This window comes from Micromys minutus (genome assembly GCF_963924665.1).
Source record: "Micromys minutus genome assembly, chromosome: 23".
Taxonomy (NCBI): domain Eukaryota; kingdom Metazoa; phylum Chordata; class Mammalia; order Rodentia; family Muridae; genus Micromys; species Micromys minutus.
In genome coordinates, this window is record NC_137958.1 from 4,420,272 (window position 1) to 4,443,701 (window position 23,430).

Genomic DNA, 23,430 nt, shown 5'->3' on the forward strand with positions numbered 1-23,430 from the left:
TACAGACATTGGATGTATACAAGTGTTTACTATCTTATTCTCTATTCCCAAAGTTTAAAACATTTCAAATGAAAGAAGAGCCTTGGCTCTCCCAAGCCATCATTATTGCTTGACATAATGGGTATCATTATTTAACGAGATTGAATTATTTAGCCAATAGTTGTCCCCTACTTCATGTTGAACTGGCATGTTAGTGCCTGAGCTTGAGAATGAAGCACACATAGGACAAGCCAGATGACATCAGACCTGTGGGTAACATCGTCTCTGATCTTCAGGCTGCTGTCTGATGCCGTAGGATTGCTGGCATACAGCTTCTTTCCCAGGATTCTGTGGGTTGATATGTGTTGTGTTGAGAGACTCTTGAGAGTTACCAGTTGGACAGATGGCAGCGAAAGAGTGGCAGGCTCATGTCACAGGGATAAGACGAGTCTGTATGTGGCCATTCCAGTTGAAATGTATCTAAGTAGTCTTTTTTCTTTTTCTTACTGTACACCTTTATTTTCTCTTTGGTTCACTTTGCTATTCTGTGGACTAAGATCCAACAAAGCTAGGACAAGAGGGACTCCTAACCTCTATACCCCAACATGGAAAGTCTATAAAAGGTAACATCAAGGTAACATCTGTCTTTCTTGCTACCATTCCAGCAGCAACAAGTGCAACTTGTGGCTATTGCCCTTCCTATTCTAAGCATTAAGACCAAAAGGCTAAACCACATAGGTGGTAACTCTTCCTGGACAGTATGGTGTGTGGAAATGCACACTGGGTTATGGAGGACACAAAGATCGTAGCTGGAGGCATGTCTTAGTGGCAGTTGTTACATCTAATCTCCATCATTTAAAGACAAATATTGGTTGGCTTTACTTCTTTAAAATATTTAGCAGATTTCCAGAACTAACTGGTTTCTCTCTTAAGATTAAAGTGAACATGAAATGCTTGGGTTTAGTAGATAAACTTAGAAAAATCCTAAAATGACTTTGTACCATGCAGGCCAGAAATGTACTAATTTGGCAAAATACCCCTATTTCAATTCCATTTGCTTTAACTGTATAAAAGATTTCTACCCTTTTGGGATTCATTCAGATGCCAATAAATTTCTCCAAAATATTTTCTTTGGACATATATGGGTATTAACAATATAAAATAAATATATGTATACATTCATATAATTAAGGCTCCATAAGAAAATTAACATCTGGTGGGGCATATTTTGGGTATATGCCCAGGAATGGTATAGCTACATCTTGAGGTAGAACTGCTGCCAACTTTCTGAGAAACTGCCAGATTGATTTTCAAAGTGGTTGTACAAGTTTGCACTCCCACTAGCAATGGAGGAGTGTTCCCATTTCTCCACATCCTCACTGGCATGAGCAGTTACTTGTGTTTTTGTCTTAGCCATTCCAATGGGCAGAAGATGGAATCTCAGAGTTGTTTTGATTTGCATTTTCCTGATGACTAAGGATGCTGAATATTTCTTTAAGTGCTTCTCGACCATTAGAGACTCTTCTCTTAAGAATTCTGTTTAGCTCTGTACCACATTTTTTAATTGGGTTGTTTGGATTGTTGATGTGTAACTTTTTGAGTTCTTTATATATTATGGATATTAGCCCTCTGTCAGATTTAGGGTCTGTGAAGAACTTTTTCTATTCTCTAGGTTTCTGTTTTGTCCTATTGATGGTGTCCTTTGCCTTACAGGAACTTTTCACTTTCATGAGGTCTCATTTATTAATTGTTGATCTTAACGCCCAAACCATTGGTGTTCTTTTGTTCCAGTGCCAGTGTGCTCAAGGCAGCTCTCACACTTTCTCTTCTATTATATTTAGTGTAACTAGTTTAAGTTGAGGTCTTTGACCCACTTGGACTTGAGTTTTGTACAGGGTGATAAATATGAGTATATTTACATTCTTCTGCATACAGACATCCAGTTAAACCAGCACTATTTGTTGAAGATGCTTTGTTTTGTTCCATTGTATGGTTCTTCCTCTTTTGTGGAAAATCAATAGGTGTATAGGTTTATTTTTGGGTCTTCAATTCTATTCCATTGATGATCTACCTGTCTGTTTTTATGATGATACCATGGATTTTTTTTTAAACTATTGCTCTGTAGTACAACTTGAAATTAGGGACCACATACCTCAAGGACACTTGCTCAAGTATGCTTATAGCAGCTTTATTTTTTTTAATAGACAGAAATTAGAAACAACCTAAATGTCCTTCAAATGATGGATAGATAAAGAAATGCAGGGGCGCTGGGCGGAGCGGGGCCGGGCGAGTGTGGGCCTGGCCAAGTCTTCGTCCTGCGCCCGAATCCCGAGCCACACCCACCGCGGACGGAGCCCATTAGCGGGCCCAGTTGGCGCCCGTCTGCGCCCCCGCCCTGCCCCGGCTCCGGCCCCGGCTCCGGGGGCAGTCGCGCCAGCCAGTGGTGGGGCAGGAGCTCCTGGATTGGTAGCCCCTGTAGAAGTGATGACAGAATACAAGCTTGTGGTGGTGGGCTCTGGAGGCGTGGGAAAGAGTGCCCTGACCATCCAGCTGATCCAGAACCATTTTGTGGACGAGTATGATCCCACTATAGAGGACTCCTACCGGAAACAGGTAGTCATTGATGAGGAGACGTGTCTACTGGATATCTTAGACACAGCAGGTCAAGAAGAGTATAGTGCCATGAGGGACCAGTACATGCGCACAGGGGAGGGCTTCTTCTGTGTATTTGCCATCAACACCAAGTCCTTTGAAGACATCCGTCAGTACAGGAGCAGATCGAGCGGGCGAAAGATTCCTATGATGTGCCAATGGTGCTGATGGGCAACAAATGTGACCTGGCCGCTCGCACTGTTGAGTCTCGGCAGGCCCAGGACCTTGCTCGAAGCTATGGCATCCCCAACATTGAAACATCAGCCAAGACCCGGCAGGGTGTGGAGGATGCCTTCTACACGCTAGTACGTGAGATTCGGCAGCATAAACTGAGGAAACTGAACCCGCCTGATGAGAGTGGTCCTGGCTGCATGAGCTGCAAGTGTGTGCTGTCCTGACACCAGGTGAGACAGGGACATCTGGGGCAGTGACCCCAGCTAGCCAGATGAACTTCATATCCCCTTTGATGTCCCTGCTCCCCCAGTTCTGCCAATCCCCTGTCCTGTCAGTCATGTCCTTTGTGCCCATCCTGGCACAGGCTCAGAACATGGAGGTACGGGATGCAGAGAGGAGGTGCTGACGGAAGGAAGGAAAGAGGAGGGAAGAAAGGAAATGATGCTGGAGCCAGTCCAGTCCAGGGATGGTAGACAGATGTGACCAAGACCTTCGCATGGACAATTTGAACAGACTGTCATGAACTGTCCCTGTTGCCACCGGCACCCAAGTCCTCCACTCCTCTCAGTCCCCTCCGGGCACCTATGAGGGCACATGTTGAATCACAGTAAATTATTTGATGGTCAAAAAAAAAAAAAAAAAAAAAAAAAAAAAAAAGAAAAAAAAAAAAGAAAAAAAGAAATGCAGTACATTTAGACAATGGTATGCTACTTAGTTATTAAAGACAATGACAGAATGCAATTTGCAGGCACATGGATGAAACTAGAAAATATCCTGAGTGAGGTAACCTAGACCCAGGAAGACACATATGGTATGTACTCACCTATAAATGATATTATCCATAAAGTACAGGGTAATCATGCTACAATCCACAGACCTAGAGAAGCAAAGCAACAGGATGGGCCCAAGGGAGGATGCTTGAATCTCACTCAGAAGTGCACTTAAAATAGACACTAGAGGTAGATGGAGGAAAGGAACTGGATGGATGACAGAATAGGAAGGAAAAAGGGGGTAGGGATCACGTGTGGGAAGAGGGGGATGGGAGAGGCTTAGACAGAGAACCGAAACCAGTGGGGGACATTCCTGGGAAGAGCCAGAGACCTGAGATGGAGGAGGCTCCTGGGAGTCTATGGGGTGACCCTAGCTGACACTCTTAGCAGTGGGGGACATGGAAACTGAAGTGGCCACCTCCTGTAGTCAGGCAGGACTTCCAGTGGAGGGAGGGGACCACCAACCCATCCAAAAATTATTGACCTCAAATTTTTCTTGCCTATAAGAAATGCAGGGATAAAGATGGAGCAAAAATTCAGGGACTAGACAACTAATGACTGGCCCAACTTGAGACCCATCCCATGGGAGGGAACCAGCCCCTGACACTGCAATGCAATGCTATACACCATACCCTTCTACTCTGTTATGATTGCAGAGAGGAGCCTATGACAACTGTCTTCTGAGAGGTTTTATCCAGCATGGAAACAGATGTAGATACCCACAGCCAAACATTAGGACGAGCTTGAGGAGTCTGTGGGAGAGTAGGGTCAGGGGTCAGGGAAGGACTGGTCAAGGGCACCTACAGAACCAACTAACTTGGGTTCATGGGGGTTCATAGAGATTAAACTACAAACCAAAGAGCATGCACAGGCTGGGCCTAGGCCCCTACCTATTTGTAGCAAATGTGCAGCTCGGTCTTCATGAGGGTTCCCTAACAATTGGAGAGGGAGCTGCCTCTGTTGCTTGCCTTTGGATTCTCTTTCCTTAGATGGGCTGTGTTGTCTGGCCTCAGTGGGAAAGAATGAGGTTAGTCTGGCTGAGACTTGATTTCCCATTGGGGCGTGCTCCCCTTTTCTGAGAAGGGAAGAGGGTAATTCGGGGAGGGATGTGTGAGGGAGGGATTGAAAGGAGAGGAGGAAGGTGGGGCTGTCATCAGGATGTAAAGAGAACATATCAATAAAAAAAGAGATTAACATATGAATAATATTTTTTTAATTTATTGGCTATATAATGAGCTCTGTCTCAAAAAAAAAAAACAGATTAAAAAAATGAAACAAATGATGTAATATACTTGACAACAAAGGAGGAAGTACTAATTATGTGGTTAAATTGTTTTTCAAACGTTACTGGAGATGGAGGCTGGGTAGCTATGAGGTAGAGCTCTTGCCTGGCCTATGTGAAGCCTTGGGTTCAATCCATAGCATCAAAAAGTGCAACTGTATTTTTGGCTCTCTAACATAGAATGTTGAGTGGCCTTAATTTATTTTTTCACTTATTGGCCTGCAAAGCTAGCCCCCTTAGTATTTTCCTCATATAATCTGAAATGTACATTCTCTTAGTATGTTCCTCTTGCTATAATAAAACACCTTAATTTGAATAAACTACTAAAACAACAGAAATGTATTGCTTTTGGAAGCTGAGAGGTCTAAGATCAAGGTGCCAGCTACCTTGGAGTCTTGTATGAATTACAGATGGTTTTGAGCTACCATGTGATTGCTGGGAATTGAACTCAGGACTTCTGGAAGAGTAGTCAGTGCTCTTAACCACTGAACCATCTCTCCAGCCCAATATGGAGCTTTTTAAAATGACTGTTTCCTCTTCCTTAGGAGCGCAGTGTCTTCCTTCAAATATACCAAATCTCCTCTTTTTGGGCAATCTGAGTTTTCTTCTGTTCATATAAAACGATTTTCCTTTTTTTTTTTTTTTTTTTTTTAAATATTCTGACTGCTAAGAACTTTCCCTCTTCCTCAAAGAAACCTAAGCCCAGTTAATCTCTTCCTTCAGCTAATGCATTTACAATGGAATCTTGAAGGCAATGTTCTTTCTACAAAAAATTTTTTTTTTGAACAGACTGGTAAGAAAAGACAATTTTCTCCACATTAGAATATGTACTGTATTTTAGATCTTTCCCCTCATTAGCTAAGCCACCTTCTGACATTTTCGAGGCCCTATCTCAGCACCCTTTCTTCTAAATAGCTAATTTGTATCTATTACTTTCTTTTTCTACCAATTTCCTAGGCAAACCTAGACACACCTCCCATCAGATTCTCCCACTTACTTCCAAAGCTGACTAATATAATCTAAATCCTTTTTTCTATTCATTGAAGAATTTTTGAAAGCCTGCTACTTCCACATCCTTTATGATTTATCTGAATGAGTGTTTGAAATGACTTGTGATCTTGCTCAGAATAAATGTCCTTTCTGCACATGCTCAACCATCCCTCCCTTCCTTTCCTCTTCCTCACCCTCCACAGATATTCTCAGGCGTGACTCTGCTGTCAAATTGAGGTGTGTCTGAGATGTTGGAGGCTAGGAAGGAGGAGACTTTCTTAGATGATTTCCAGTGTTTCTTGAGGGGGACTGAAGAGAAAGTTGATTAGTATAGATGACACAGTAAGAGGCCCAGCTCTTTCTCTGAAAGTTCAGTGAGGACACATGAGCCCCACAAATGAATAGGTATAGAGTTTAAGTAGGTGTCTTTGGATTTTCAGCAAATGAGGCATAGCTTTTCCTCAACCTCTCTTGATTGTTGTCATACCAAATACAGCCAAGGTAACAAAGAGAATGGCTAGGCTCACTTGTTCTGCAAGCCATCTGACTGAATATGTAAACTTATTAAATCATATTGTAGATCTTAAACATGCACAGTATGACAACAAAATCTTTGCAGCATCTCCAAAGAGGATTTGGAGTCTCTTTCATCTCTTTAATCTGAACTGGCTTTGTTTCTTGCATTGGAAGTGATAATGCAGTTTCTCCACAATGTCTTGATAGATCTTGTCGTTGCTGCTCATTCCAAGTCGAAGTGGTCTTCTACTATGCTTAGCATTGGATCTTCCCAGTCAGAAATCCTGTACAGAAAAGGACAAAGTACCTCTAGCCACTATCTTTGGTTATTACAAGTGGAATGAACTGTCAGATGACAGTATCCAAAGGGTGACGTCATGAGAGAGCATCTTGGAAAACTGCCCACTGAAACCAGTCCAGATCTCAGCATCCTGAACAAAATGTCTCTCCTACTTACTAGAAAGAGAAATCTAGTAGGTACTAGGTGTATAGTTACTAGGGGCTAGAGGGCCTATGTAAGAACCCTGCTCCACAGCAGGAAAGAAGTGCTGGAGAAGTCTAGTGCAAAAAGGGACACAGTTAAAGACCTCCTTCATAGCAGGGAAGCATATAAGTAATGTGGCATTGCTTTGTGTGATCTGGGGAGCGATTCGAATGAATTTGTTAAGCATGCAACAAACGAATGTGAAAGAACAAGTAGCAAGTAGAAGGTGGATGGACACAGCAGATGGATCCCAACATCATCAAATCATGAACCAAGGGATGGAGTGATCGGATTGAGAGATCAACAAAGATGACCTCATGGAGATGTAGAACATCCACCAGAAGGTAACTGGGGAGGCTGCACTGAGGTGGTCAGCTTGATTTCCTGATGGAGAGCTTTGTGCTTCCTGTTTCCTTATATACAATGGGATGAACTGCAGTTATGTCTGTTAAAAGTGGCTTATCTTCTAGTTGTTCTCAAAGACACCTAGCTTCTTTTCTCTCTGTTACAGAGGCAAGGACCAGCCTGACCCAGGACAGGATTTTGGAGGGTACTTGACATAAACGTTTGTGAGGCTGAGACTAAGGAGGCCCTTGTCGCTCCCAGAATCCACTTTCAACAAGTCTAAATAGAGAATTTGCCAGTGCCATGTATGTTACAGACACTTTGGAAGGTAGATTTGGTGGGAAATTCTGTAATTTTCTTCTGGTGGCTTCCTTTTCCTTAGTGTAAGGATACAATGGTGGTACAGGCCTACAGAGGTAGAGGCTGAAGGTGAAGGTGGTTCGAGAGTGGGGAAGTAATTTAGTAGGACACAGAAAAGAACCAGAGGTCTTGGAAGTTGGTTTTCACACTTAGTGGAGCCTGTTTATTATGTGCTTTCCATCACTCAGCATTAGACTTAGAGCAGAGGCGTGGCAGCGGTAGAAAGTTGGGTTTACTCACAATAGACTGTAGAGTATAATAGAGCAAGGTAACTGAGCACTCATGCAGGGGAGTTGCCCCAATAGACAATCTCATACTGCAAGAATGAGAGCTCCTGAAGTGTGTGAGTGGGGTGCTGATGTGAGTTGGGGACAGTGGTCAGACAAGTGCACCCCAGTTAGCTTTGTGAGGAAAGGTAGCCCAGGTGTCTTCCTTTGTATTAGATTCTGTGGAGTTACGTGGGGGGAAATTACCTAGATATGTAGCATATACAATTGGAGAGTTAGATTAGAACAAACCATATGATTCTACTGGTGTCTTACCCTAAGATTCCACTGTCTACTTCCCGTGATTCATCACAGAAGTAGCACACAATACAGACACTAATGAGGGACAGGTTCAATTAGCACAAAATATTCAGGCAAACTTCTGCTAGAGGTTTCTCACAACCTCTTAAGGTTAATTACCACTAATTATTTCCCTCCCTTGTTTGTTGCATTCTTTCTGGGTGAGTGCTGCACAGATCAGTACTTTTGGAGGACTTACTGAGAGACAAAATAGAATAAATCTGGAATCCTGGAACTACAGGTTAGCAGGTGAAGCCGTAAGTGGGAGGAGAGATTGCTGGGTTTCTGCTCTGCTCTAACCCTGTTGTGTAACGTTGTATTTACTGCTTTTCCTGTGGCTTGTTAAAAGTTTTGAGATACTTCACAATCTGTGCTTCACTTGAATATTTGTCTAAAGCAGAGTTGGACCCAGAAGCCCTGGAGTAGAAGAGGCAGGACTGGCTGGATTCTTTTCATCTGTTGTCAGAACAGGATATACTAACAGCAACCACGACGGTGTTTCAGAGAGCTGGAAAAGCAAGTAAGACTTTTAACTGCCCCAATAAAAGGCTTTTTGTAATAGCGAAGACATTTTCAGCACCCCAGTGACCACTCTTCCTGATGCAACTCAACCATCACTGTAGCTGACTCCGCTGTCTCCTCTCGTCTGCAGTCATTCCCCATGTAGCAGCCAAGGCAGCTCTTTAAAGAATGCATCTTAAGGAATACACTTTCTGCTTTGGCTCGTAACTCTTATTAGATTGAGAATAAAATCCCGATCCCCCCATTTTTCTCTTCAAGATCTTACTTGAAGTGGTCCATACATACTTCCTTCTCTGATTCTGTTCTGAACACGTTTCTACTTCCGGCACCGCCTACCAGACATATTGGCTTTTTGCTGTTCCAAAAGTACGTGAAAATCTTCACTGTCTCAGAACAGTGAGGTCCTGTGCATAGACCGCTCTCTCCAATCTTCAGAAGTCAGGCTGTCCACTGTGAGAATTCCCCTTCCTTCCACACCTTCCCCCCTGTTGTTGTTGTTGTTGTTGTTCTTGTTCCACTTTGAACTACACAATGGGTGTGTGCTTAATTTTTAAAAATCATTGGTTAGTGTATCTTCTGTGCCTGAGACAAAATTTAGTACACACATAGCAAACCCTGAATAATGGAGAATGCAGGGAGACCTCCAAGGTAGACTGTGTTGAGGAAAGTTTATCTGGAGTGAGCCAAGGAGGGCCTGGGGCTGAGCTGCTCTATTCCAAATTGCTCCTATTTGCGGATCCGATTTCCCACGCCATGACTTAGAACATAGGCATTTTCAAGTCTTGTAAAATGCATAGTCTCCAAGATTCCCCACCTACAGTGCAAATAGTCCTTTAAATTAATTTCTTTAAGAAAGATATAGAATATGTAAAGCAACTTGGTTCATAAGTGGGTGAATGATACAACAGAGCCAAAGGGCCACCTGGAGAGCAAACACCAGGAAGGAAGAAAGGTCCCCAAGGTCACGGAAGGAGAATGACAGCAGTTCTGTTTGTAGTGGGATCATTTCTGTTTCTCAGTCCATAAAGAGTGGCACTGTTGACTACAGAGGATACAGATTTCCAGGTATCAGACAGTTTCTTTACCTTAAAAAGCAGATTCTTAAGTCTTTTGATTACAGAAAAGTTGGGGAAAAAGAAAGCAGTGTACATGCTGAAAAAGAAAGGAAATCTGCAAAGGTAAGCCTTGAAGTATGTGCATTGCAGGGAGAGATTTGGTATCTATAATGTTGTGGTTACTATGGTGACAATGTATTTTTAATGACATCATTAAATGGTGGTATAGCTTCTTGTAACTAAGGGAGCTGTACAGAACAGCTGTGCTGTTTGGCCTTGGCCTGTCTTTTCTGCAGGATGGTTTTTTAATGACTCCAAAATAAAAGTGTTGGATATTGGAACACTGTTTTGCTATATAATCTATGTATATTTTAAATATAGACAGGGTTTTAGAGAATACTATTTCTCCACATTTCAATACACACATGCACATACACACGTATGTAGATAAAATATGCACACAGGTATACTTTATAGACGAAGAGCTAGAGGCAAACTAAGTCATTTTGGTCTCCTCATTTAGTTAATGAGAGAGTTAGGACAAGCTCTTGGGGATCTTGACCCCAAGCCGTTTTTTTTTCTACTATCACATGCTGCCTGTCCTACATATAGCATGACACAGTGCACATTGTGTGTGTCTTTCATACATCAACATTGGTAAGTAGCCACGGTAGGACATACCTTTAGTCTCAGCACTTGAGAGGCAGAGGCAGAGGCAGAGGCAGAGGCAGAGGCAGAGGCAGAGGCAGAGGCAGAGGCAGAGGCAGAGGCAGAGGCAGGGGCAGGCAGATCTCTGTGAGTTTGACATCAACTTCATCTATAGAGAGTTAAGGATGTGCAGCTGTGGCACTGTCTCAAAAGAAAAAAGTTGGTAAGTAGCTGCAACGACTGTATAATCATCCTGACTGGGTTTCGAGATAGCTAAAGCCCAGAGAACATAGCAATAACACGTGATATAATTGTTTAGAGTCAGAGATGGAATGTAAATGACCCATTAGCCCTTTAAAAATTTTGCAAATGTGTTTTTGAGCACATACAGTTTGCTTTTTCCCCCTGCACCTCACCAGCATGTTCCTCCCTTTTCTTCTTGGGATCACAGGTGTATGCCATTGCACCTGACTTTATTAGAGAGTCACTAAAGATGAACATGGCTCTTTCCTCATTTGTATCCAGATATCATAGCCCCAGTGGGAAGAGAAGTGCTCTACTGAGAAAAATGCTTGATAAGATACCATGAAGGTTCACATCCTTGACTATCAAATACATACAGACCTACAGAAACGATCAGGATGCAGCTGAAATGTGGATGAAGGGAATGGAAGGGGCTACTCAGAGCAGGAAGTACAAATGCTAACATGAATGAGCATGGCTTCTTCTCACTCATTGCCCACGAAACGAACCCAATTCAGAGTCACGAATGCTCACGCAAGGCTACCACAGTCATGGACAGCTACACTGAATTCATTGTGGTGGAGGCCGGACAGGAGGAGGCTCCTGGAATTTTATTCTGGGTTTAAGTTTGGACAAAAAGTTTGGAAATCAAATTAATCATTTAGATTAAAAGCTTTTAAAATGTTCACAAACTCACAAAGATCTGCCTGCCTCTGCCCCCAGAGTGCTAGGATTAAAGGTGTGCACTGGTAATGCAAGGAATTTTTTAAATAATGATACAGAAACTACATGTGATATATTTATATATTTAGAAATATCCAGCCTTTTCTGAGGGGAGTCCTAGAGACCCTCCAAACACCACATGTACCCATACATGCGTGTGCACACGCACACACACAGGCACACACACAGAGAAAAATGTAATAAATAATCAAAAAATAATAAAACTAGAAGAATTACTTAACCCTGCAGTAGCTTTTGGGCCTATATTCTTTGTTTATGAGGAATATTCCAAATTGGATGTCTGAACTTTGCTCAGTGAGATGACTCATTTGAGAGTCTTTAAAACAGAGGAAGGATTTGGGAGAGGATTTGAAAGGAGAAATTATTTCGGGAAGCTAGAGTAGCAAGAGAGCAAGGAAGACATAGGACATGCAATTTTGGGATATCCTAGGAACATACGGGGACATCCAGGGTTAGGGTTAGGGTTAGGGTTAGGGTTAGGGTTAGGGTTAGGGTTAGGGTTAGGGGTTAGGGTTAGGGTTAGGGTTAGGTTTAGGGTTAGGGTTAGGGTTAGGGTTAGGGTTAGGGTTAGGGTTAGGGTTAGGGTTAGGCTTAGGCTTAGGGTTAGGGTTAGGCTTAGGGTTAGGGTTAGGGTTTGGGTTAAGTGAGAGCTGGTTTTTCAGGAGGAAAACCGTGCATTGATCTAACAAAGCAAGAACAAAGGAGGGATAATTGCCGGGTAGGAAAAACTTGGATACACTTGGCTCAGAGAATGCTGGGGATTGGGGGACAGAAGAAGCAACACAGAGAAGGAACGAGCAGGGAGAGTTTTCTTCAGAGGAAAATAGGCCAGGATGAATCATAGACACAGCCCAAAGTGGACTTATTTATTTACTTAGTTCGGAGAAAACAGCCCACGGGCATTTAGTGAAGCCCACTGCTCGGAAATTACACATAGACTCCATTCAGCTTGACAAATGGTTTTGCTCTGAGACTCAACATTAGAGCACTGCCTTTATCAGAGATTTTAAACATTAATCGATTTTTTTAGAGTCGCTTGTTTTCTAGAAAAATTTCACAGAAACTATGCAGTTGCCATAGGCTTCCTCGTTGCCCCGTAGTCTTCCTCCATAGCATGTGTCACTGTTGTGGTATAAAGTTACCAAAGTAACTTTTATTCACCTCATGTAATTGTCATCTCCAGGCTTACTGCATCCTAAGTCTTTGTCTGCTCACCTAGGCCTAGCCCTGGAAGCTTCTAGCCTCCATACAATCTACATCTAGGCTTAGCATGTTTTCAGCTTCTGAGACTTACTGCTGAATATGTTACCCTTTCTTGTCCTTCTGATATCTGTTGGCTGGTCAACTCAGCTGTTCTAGCTCAAGCTCCTCTCCAAGTTGACTGATTCAAACTGGCTTCTCTCAGCTTTTGACTGAATTGCTCTGCTTGGCCTCACACTAACTTTGACAACATGTTTCAGTCTTCAGGCTCCTCCTCATTCTGGCTTGTTCTGCCTAAGCCTGTGTCTATCTTGTTCTTTTTCTGCAGCCTGTCTCTGAATAACTGTCCCAGTAAAACTGCCTCTGTTTCTCCCTCTGTGTTGCTCCCTATGTTACCTCTCTGATGTCATGAGAGTTGGGGATATCCTACTCTGTCAAACTTTTCTCTCACTCATCACTTTGTCTACCTCTGAAATATGGGTGCTTCCTTCTACAAACTAACTTTACCTTTTTTGTTTGTGATTGAAGGCATATATTAAGGGTGTGTCTGCATTCTATTCAGATCTCGGAGACCTAAGTCTTTGGAGGTGATCAGAGGAGTCATGCTGTTGGGTTGAAATTCCTCCACAAGTACTGAAGCAGTGTTCCTTTAAGAAGTTATTGATTGTAATCTTGTATGTGTGTGGGTGTGATGTGGCCTGATGAAGAAGATAGAGGACATTTTCTGAGAGTCAGTCTTTTTGGGTTCTCTCCCTTCTTTTTTGGATCTAATCCAGTCTTGGGCAGCAAGCACCTTTACCGGCTAAGCCATCTTGCTGGCCCGATATTGATGTATTATAATAATTAAATCTCTATGGTTTAGTCTTTCATTGTGTTTTATAAATTTTGGCAAATGTATGACACATGGCTACTGTTGCAGTTCCTCAGAATGCTTCCGCTGTTACAAAGCACCCAACCCTTTGTGTATTTACCCCTCTCTTTACCTTTGCCTTCTAACGGATCTTAAACAGTTTGCTCTTTGCCATTTGCTCCTGTCAGCTCCTGCGCATTCTCTCTTGTCACTGCAGAGCACTGGGGTTGCGTATGTGTACTCCTGGGCCCAGCTTATGTGGTGGGGACCCAAACCCAAGTCCTGGTGTTTTGCTTCAAGCACTGTATCTACTCAGCCTTCTCTCCAGTTTGCTTTTGGGTTTTTTTGAGGTAGGTTTTTCTGTGCAGCTCAGTCAGGCTGTGACCTCATCACGGAGTCCAACTGACCCCAGAATCATAATCCGCCTACATCAGCCTATCAGGGCTGGGATGGTAGGTATGTGACATCATGCCCAGCTTATTTATGTATTAATAACAGAAGGTATTGACCCTCCCACGTTATTTTTTTCCATGTTATGTTGGCTATTCTGGATATTTTTCCTTTTCATCTAAATTTTATTATTATTAGCCATTTTGTCTGAAGAGAAAAGGCAAATATCAGAACCACAATTAGAGAAGGAGGAGATTTTGGAATTATCAGAATGGGAATTTAAAACATCGAGGAGTGCCAGATACAGTGTTACGTGTCTGTAGTCCCAGGTCCCCGAGAGACTGAGTTGGGAACATATTGAATCCATGGTATTAAGATCAGTGATTGAGTTAGGGTTTTATGTTGAGATGAAACACTGTGACCAAAAAGCAGGTTGGGGAGGAAAGGGTTGATTTGGCTCACACTTTCACATCACTGTTCATCTCATCAAAGGAAGTGAGGTCAGGAATTCAAGTAGGGCTGGAACTTGGAGGCAGGAGCTGATGGAGGCTATGGCTTATTGGCTTGTTCATCATGGCTTGCTCAGCTTAGTTTCTTATAGAACACAGGACCACCAGTCCAGGAATGTCACCACCCACAAAGGGCTGGGCCCTCCTATATCAATCATCAATTAAAAAGAATTTTCTACAGGTTTGCCCACATACTAATCTTATGGAGTCATTTTTTCAGTGGAGGTTCCCTCCTTTAGAAGACTTTAATTTGCATCAAATTGACAAAAAAACAAAACAAAAAAACCAAAAAAACAACAAAAAATAAACAAAAAACAACCCCCCCAAAACCCCAAAACCAAAAACAATAAACAAATAAAAAACCCCCAAACCAAAAAAACAACAAAAGAAAACAAACAAACAAAAAACCTATCCAGCACAGTTGTTATGAACCACATAGTGAGATATCTTCTCAAAAGAAAAATAAAAGATGACTTAGTAAGCTAAGAGCTCTAAAGAAACAGAAGATACCATAACATACATGAACATGTATGTGACGTGATGAGAAATAGGGACATTCTGAGAAAAGCTACTTCCTTTAAGACAAAAAATGCCCACAGGAGCCTGGGTATGGCTGAGGAAAGACTCAGGGAATTTGAAAACATATTAATAGAAACTTTCCAGATTGAAAAGGGCACCATCAGCTGAGAGGGTTCTGTGAGGAGCATTGCTCTTCAGGCATGGCCACCTGAGCTTGAGGCTCTGGCAACCAAATAAAAAATTGGGCATAAACATGTATGTTCACAACCCCAGCGTTGGTGGTTAGGGGATAAAGACAAGTGTATGGGAGGAGCTTGCTGGCCATCCAGTCTAGCAGAAACAGTTTCCGATTCAGAAAAAGACTGTCTTGAGGCAGAAGGCAGAGGACTGTGGAGGAAGACACCTGGCATCCTGCTCCACCCTTCACACGTGTGTGCATAGATGCACACACCTGTATGTGCGTGTGCACCACACATATATACCATCTCCCTCAAGAACTGATATATCTTCATCTCTCAAAAGTAAACATTATGGGATTGACAAAATGGCCGAATGGGGAAAGGTACTTGCTGCTGAGACTCATGGCTCAAGTTGGATCCCTGGGATCCACATGTAAGGAGAGAACCAGGTCTTGCAAATTGTTCCTTGACCTCCACATACTTGTTGGTAAATGTGTGCCTAAACAATAAATAAATAAATAAGATAAATAGGAAGCTTTAGAAAAGGAAATATTGTCCTTTAAGAGTAAGATATCCCTTCATACAAATGAAGAAACCAAATAGACTAGGTAAGGTTAAAGACGAATAGATGGGGTAATGGATCAAGTGCTTGTTATGTGAGCATGAAGACTGGACTTCAGATCACCAGCACCCACATAAAAGTCAGGTGGCTATTTTGTCCCACCTCTAACCCATGTACCCAGGAGGTAGTGATCTGCGATTTGTGGGAAAAGCTGGCTGGACTAACCAAACTGTTGAGCTACTGCTTTAGTAAGCAAAGTAGAGAGCAATCAAGGAAGGTACTCACCTGTCTCTGGCATATATGTGTATGTGTACATATACACACATATCACACCTGTATATATACACATAGCTACCACACTCACCTGTATACATGCATACCTATACACACACACACTGTATATATGCATACACCTACCACACACACACACACACACACACACACACACACACACACACACCTGTATACATGTATATATCCCACACTTATATATCTGGATACACCGAACACAAACCTGTATGTATGCACACACTCTACACCTGTATATATGCATATACACCACACATGCATATACATGCAGAAAAACAAACAAATGAAAAACTCAGAATATAACAAAATACGGACAATTACAAGATGTGTAATGTATGTGACACGTGAGTTGTAAGAGAAAAAACGGGAGAAAGTGACAAGACATTTGCACTCATAACAAGCAGGGACACTCTACAGGCTTAGATCTTTTAACACCAACTGCTAGTAAGAGTTCTCAAACGCTTCGAACCCCTTTCTAGCCCACTGTCCAAAAGTACAGAGAAAAGATGGTGAATAAGACAAGGGCTGAGGACCTGTTTAGATGTAGTTCCTTGGGCCAATTCCAATCTCTGTCAGGGAAGCAGCAGTGCAGTTTACTAGTGTCAGGATTCTGATCACAAACCAGCAGCGGCGGCACAATCTAGCAGAAACCACCAGGTCTCTGCCAAATCGGCACGGGTCAGTGGGAGCGACCAGGACCAGCCAGGATGCTGGAAGCTCTCTGCGGTGCCTCTCTTAACGAAGTGAAGATCAGTGAAGATTCAAGATGCTGGGCCAACCAAGTGCTGCACGGCTAGCTATGCGAGCTCCCTGTCACTGACAGCTCATACTAGTTCTACTCCTTCCAAACACCACGTAAGGCTGCCTTAGCAAACTACCATGTGAGCCTGTCCTAGCAAAGCACCACCTGAGTTTATATCACCTTGGACAATATAATTGAAATAAATTCACATTATTTACTTGTTTTGTGGTGGAAGATCGAACCCGGGGATTCTTTGATATAAGGCAGCACTACAGTGGTGCTATGCCGTCAGCTCCAAAATAAACAATTATTTCACTGTTTGGGGCTAGAAGTCCAAGATCAAAGTGTTGGAGGGTTATCATTCTCCAAGGCTCTGGGTCGTCCTCCGAGTGTTCATTGTGTCATTTCCGGTTGGGTAGCTGTCTCTGCAGTTTCTTGGGGTGGGGCTGCATCACTCTTGTCTGTTCCTGTTATCACGTGGCTCTCATATCAGTACTTTTCTTTCTGTGTCTACATTGTGTGTGTTAAAAAAATCTATCTTTATTTTAGATCTTAATCTTACTTATAACATTGTTGGCAAAATAGAGAAAATTAAACAGCATCATACATTGCATAGAAGCTGAGCCTGTCAGATGAGAGCAACTCCATTTTACGTATTCTTTTAGTTGCGCAAAGTTATGTTCTGTTGAATCTACAGATACAGGTTCCTTTACCAAGCACAGTGCTCACTTTTTGAGAATGCTTTCAAATAGATACATACTAAGGGAAGAAAAGCAAATCAGATATTAAAACTGAAGCTTTCACATACGCGCATGCTGTTCCTGATTAACAGCATGTGCCTACTGCAAACCAAAAGCCAGAAAAGCAGTTACAGTCTTCACTGACTGACTGTCACAAACAATCAACCTTTTTCTGTTATGACCATTTCTAGTTGACCATGACCTGCCCTGGGCTTACTAGGAGATGTATTCAGTCAAGAAGGAAGATCTGGGGAAGTGATTCCTGTTTTGGAGGAGAGCAATATCCCCACAGTCGGCATAAGACAAGGAGCATCCTATTCATCCTTGGTGGGGAAAAGATTAATGTTAGTTTTGACTCATGTTGAACTTGTGCTATTTGTCTAACTCCAGTGGGCTTAATTACTCTCCTACTTCATCCAAATCTTCCACAGTGAAAAGAATTTTCATCAACAGGAATGGCCCAACGGCTCCATTTTCTTCTTGGTCCTCTCGTCTTCTCCAACACCCCTTTCACCATTTTCTGCCTGGTGTCTAGAACCTTCACTTAATTGGTTCTCATCATTATCGAAGTGCGTGTGCCCAGCATTGCATGGCTGTCTATGTGATGCCTGTCTTGCCTGCATCCTTCGGGATGCCATTTGTACTAACAGCCTCATCAGCCTCATCAGCACCTGCTCTCTGCATGAACCGAGTACCATCTGCTTCTTCCTCCCCACGGATCAGTTCAGCATGAAGTCCAAACACTCCTGACTGCTGGATCACCAAGCACATTCCCTGTTTTAAGGAAACCTTTTCTCCTTTTTACATCTTGTACAAGTCTATTAGTTTTTTTCTCATTCCTTCCATTTTTCCCCCAAAAGAGTGTAAGTTGATTTTTAGTAACATTTATACCTGAGACAGGACACATTCCTTGAAAATGTCACACAAGTATATAATGCATCTTGGTCATATTCACTGTTCCCTTGCTTCTAAATCCTTCTAGGAATTTCCTCTCCAGCTATCCCACCTCGGTCCAAACTTCATATCCCTTTAACATTAATTAACTGGGGGTAGACCTGTAACCCCAGTTTGAACTCCTGTTCCAGAGATCCAGGGATCCTCTTCTGGCTTCAGTGGGCATTGAGTGAATGTAGTCCACTTAGATACATGCAGGCAAAAGCAATCATATTGATAAAATGAAAAAAAAAACCTTTTAAACAATTTAACAAATTAATGAATTTATTGAGTTTAATTAGTGATGTCCATATGCTATGGGTGAGGGGTTATCCATGGGGAGATGGAGAACATAGCAGTGGATACACCCCCAAAGAAAAATGACTCCCCTTTCCCCAGCAACCATCAACTACAAATAAATTCTCAACTAGGAGTTGAGTCTTAGGAACTTCTGTGCTGGGATTTTTAATTGTGTAGATAATCATAGTGTTGTGAGTTTGTGTATAGCCACCATGTCATGTGAAGGGGAAAGTATGTTCCAGAATGAACATTCCCTCTGTCATGGTTTCTCAGGACTTTCAACAGTAAGAATTTCCACATTAGTCACTTCAATAGCAGCCTCTCAATCAGGATTGGGAGAAGCACGAATCTATGCACATAAATATTTAGAAGGCAGTTTGAAAACATGGTGACTTAGAAAAGAACATCAATAGGTTTTTCTTTAGGGCCTAGCCATGAGTGTTGACTTTGCTTATGGTATTATGCATGAACTCTTGCCCACAGAGCATGATTCAAATCCAATCGAGAAAACAGATGGTTACATAGTGTACTGGCTGGTTGTGTGTCAACTTAACACAAGCTGGAGTTTGCCGCTACCGTCTCCGACCAGCAGAAAAGGAGTGACGACACAGCGTTCTTCTCAAAGTGGTTTATTCAGGAACCTTACAGCATGTCAGTGAAAATCTCTCTCCTTTTTGTCACTCTTTCTGTTTCTCTTTCCGTCCCCTCCGCCCCCAAGCGCAGTCCCTTTTATCCTCTCTTAACTCCACCTCCTCAGTCCATGTTACATGGCTGCAGTTCATAGGTCCGCGTCATCTGGCCTGTTCTCCCACCATGGGTGCGCCTGCGCAGCTCTCATGGTGGGAGTGGCTAATCTTGAGGAGCAGGAGGAAGTCAGGTGCTAGTCACAAGACTTGGCCGGAGTCCCAAGCGCCATCTTGGGACTGCCGACACACCTGCTCTCCACAGGAGTTTCCACAGAGAAAGGAGCCTCAGTTGAGAAAATGCCTCCATGAGATCCAGCTGTAAGACATTTTCTCAACTAGTGATCCAGGGGGGAGGGCCCAGCCCATTGTGGGTGGTGCCATCCCTGGGCTGGTAGACCTGGTTCTATAGGAAAGCAGGCTGAGCAAGCCAGAGGAAGCAAGTCAGTAAGTAACATCCCTCCATGGCCTCTGCATCAGCTCCTGATTCCTGACCTGCTTGAGTTCCAGTCCTGACTTCCTCTGGTAATGAACAGTGATATGGAAGTGTAAGCTGAATAAACTCTTCCCCTCTTCCACAATTTGCTTCTTGGTCATGATGTTTGTGCAGGAATAGAAACCCTGACTAAGACACATAGTCATATAACTATTATACAAGTGGGCACCACTTTCCTGGTGGGTTGGCATTAAAGCATGCAGGGTCTAGTGCTGGATAAAACTATTGATGTCTTTTGTCCCCAAAGAACCTTCGTGGTAGCACCTTCCTGCACTGAGATAGCCAACAGGGTCAGTTCAAGACTTGTTTCCCCGTGTCCTATAACCAAATTGTGTAGTGTCTTTAACAAGAGTCTTAGCACCTAGTTAATGTGGGAAACCAGGAGAAACGGTGATAGCCTGTAGTGTCGGGAGCCTCCGGGTCTCCCTGAGTAACCATTCATAAGGAGACAGCCCGTGCCGGGCACCTAGACTCTCATTAATAACTTGAACCCTCCGGGAACCCTCATCCAGGCTTGCTGTTGAGGCCAGTGGTGTGGAGTAAACCTGTAGTGGGAAGCTGAGGCACAAAGGACACTTGAGCTAAGGAGTCTAAGACCAATTTGAGCAAAACTAGACAAACAAACAAACAAAACAAAAACCACAAAGCAAACATACTAAAAAATCAAACCAAACCAAAAAATCCCATGAAACTCAGGCCAAATAAAACCAATAAAGAAAAACCAAAGGAAAACACAGAAAAAAAGTCCTGACAGGAAAGAATGTCATCAATATCTGCTCACAACACATGGGCTTATTTTCTTTGAATATTGGCATATTGTGAGTCAGGCTCTTGTCTCTGGCTAGTCTCCAGTTCATAGAGTGATCTACCTGCTTTGGACTCTGAAATAGGCCTGCTTCACCATGGTTGAGCCATATTTACTTTTACATTTTTTTTTTTGGAAGAAGAATAAAAGGTTCATTCTCATTAAAAACAGCTTTTATGCATACCCCTCACTGGAGAAGTTGTCATTTGTATTCACTCACAGATAAATCAAGAATACTTCTGCATACCTTTCTCTATTCACTACTGACTTTAATTTGCTCCTTTGCTGCTGAATTTGAAAATGTGCCAGAGTGTCTTTGTGACCTGGTGAAAGACCATGAAAATGATATGATGCAGTGTTGCTTGGGCACAGTGCACACGTTTGATGTTTCTTCTTCCTTCATTTGACATCTTTTTTAGGAATCAGAATGAGCCTTGTTAGAGATTCTGCCTTATCCTGCTTGCTTTCCAGGATCACCGGGCTTGACTTTCTGACTTTGTTTCATTCAGAATTAGAGTCTCCAATAAATCATTCCCCCATAGCATGCTGTTTAACCTTTTCAGAGAAGACAAATGTGGCCCTTCCACTTTCCGGAGCCCAAACCTTCAGAGACCAATGTCTAGGCAGAATGTACTATTTGTCTCAATGAAAGAAGAACTATCTTCCCTAGGAGATAAATGAGGACAAAAAGCTCCGTTTTACAGCAGCAATCCTGGATTTGATCCCAAGCTCTTACGGTACAGGTGAACAGTAGACTAAAATGAAAGCCCAAATCAGAAACCGGAAGGAGTAGAGAAGGGGACCACATCACACAGAGACATGTTTTTTGTTTTTTTTTTTTTGTTTTTGCCTCAGTGTTAACTATTTAATTTTGGTAACATTTCTATTGTTAGCTATTGACATTTATATAAAGTAGTTATGGGTGAGGGGATAAAAATTATTTCATCCTCTGCTGCCCCCTCGAATTTCACTGGGAAGAATTTAATAAATATTTATTGTATGAAAGGAATAATTACAGAATACACAAGAGCTTTAAAAAGGAGAGAAAGGGAAAAGAGAGACAATGGCTCAGTTGTTGAGTACTTGCTCTGAAGGAGGAGCCAAGTTCAGTTATTAACACCCATGTGGGGACCCGCAACTACCTGTAACTGCCATTCCAAGGTATCTGTTGCCCTCTTCTGGCCTCCATGGGCACTATACTCACATGCTACACAGACACACAGTGTGCAAAGACTTCACATTCAGAAAATAGAAATAAATAGATTTTTAGAAAAGAGTTGTCTTAGTTAGGGTTATTGCTCTGAACAGACACCACGACTAATGCAAGGTTTATAAAGGACGACATTTCATTGGGGCTGGCTTACATAGTCAGAGTTACAGTCAAGTATCATCAAGGTAGGAGCATGACAGCATCCAGGCAGGCATGGTGCAGGAGGAGCTGAGAATTCTGCATCTTCATCCAAAGGAAGCTAGGAACAGCCTGAACATCCTCAGCCAGCTAGGAGGTGTGTCTCCAAGCCCAGCCCAAGAGTGACACACTTCCTCCAACAAGGCCACACCTTCTATTAGTGCCACCCCCCAGGCAAAGCATATGCAAACCATCATCTTCTCGGTAGATGCCCAGAAGTGGTATAGCTGGGTCCTTAGGTAGTACTATGTCCAGTTTTCTGAGAAACCGTCAGACTGAATTCCAGAATGGTTGTACCAGATTGCAATCCCACCAACAACAGAGGAGTTTTCCTCTTTCTCCACATCTTTGCCAGCATCTGCTGTCACCTGAGGTTGTAATCTCAGGGTTGATTTTTTTTCTGTTTGTTTTTATTGGATATTTTCTGTATTTACATTTTAAATATTATACCCTTTCCTCCTATTCCCATGCCCCCTCCCCTCTCCTTGTCTCCATGAAGGTGTTCCCTTTCCCAAACACCCTCTCCACCTCAGTGCCTTGGCATTCCCCTACACTAGGAAAACTCACCTTCACTGGACCAAAGGCCTCTTCTCCTATTGATGCCAGACAATGCTATCCTCTGCTACATATGCAACTGGAGCCATGGGTTTCTCTATGTGTGTTCAATGGTTGGTGTTTTTAGTCCCTGGGAGTTTTGGAGGATTTGGTTAGTTGATAATGTTGTTCTTCCCATGGCGTTACAGACCCTTTCTGCTCCTTTAGTCCTTTCTCTAACTCCTTCATTGGAGACCCTGTGTTCAGTCTGATGGTTAGCTGTATGCATTCTCAACTGTATCTGTATGACTCTGGCAGAGCCTCTGAAAAGGCATTCATAATCTGATTTCTGCCAGTAAGCACTTCAAGGGATCAGCAATAGTGCTTGGATTTGATGGTTGCGTATGGGGTAGATCCCCAGATGATGCAGTCTCTGATCTTCTTCAATTTCAATCCTTCTTCAAAGGATTTTCTTCAATCCATGCTTTTCTATTTGTCCCTGTATTTCTTTTCATGAGTGCTTTGTTCCACTTTCTAAGAAGGACTGAGGCATCCACATTCCTTTCTTCTTTTTGAGCTTCATAAGGCCTGTGAATTGTTTCTTGGTTATTAAGACCTTTTGGGGCTAGTATCTGCTTATCAGTGAGTGCATACCATGTATGTTCTTTTGTGTTACCTCACTCAGGATGATAGTTTCTAGTTCAATTCATTTGCCTAGGAATTTCATAAAGTCATTGTTTCTAATAGCTGAGTAGTACTCCATTGTGTAAATGTACCACAATTTCTGTATCCATTTCTCTGTTGAAGGACATCTGTGTTCTTTCCAGCTTCTGGCTATTATAAATAATGCTGCTATGAACACGGTGGAGCAAGTATCCTTGTTATATATGTTGGAGTATCTTTTGGGTGTATGTCCAGGACATATCAGGGTCTTCATGTTT

General features: G+C 42.6%; 1 pseudogene across 1 annotated transcript; it reads left to right on the plus strand.

Moving 5' to 3' along the window:
* The first annotated feature begins 2,463 nt into the window (after window positions 1–2,463).
* Window positions 2,464–3,029, plus strand: LOC308435567 (GTPase HRas-like; annotated as a pseudogene). Its single transcript has one exon. The product of its transcript is annotated as a GTPase HRas-like (transcript).
* The last annotated feature ends 20,401 nt before the right edge of the window (window positions 3,030–23,430 follow it).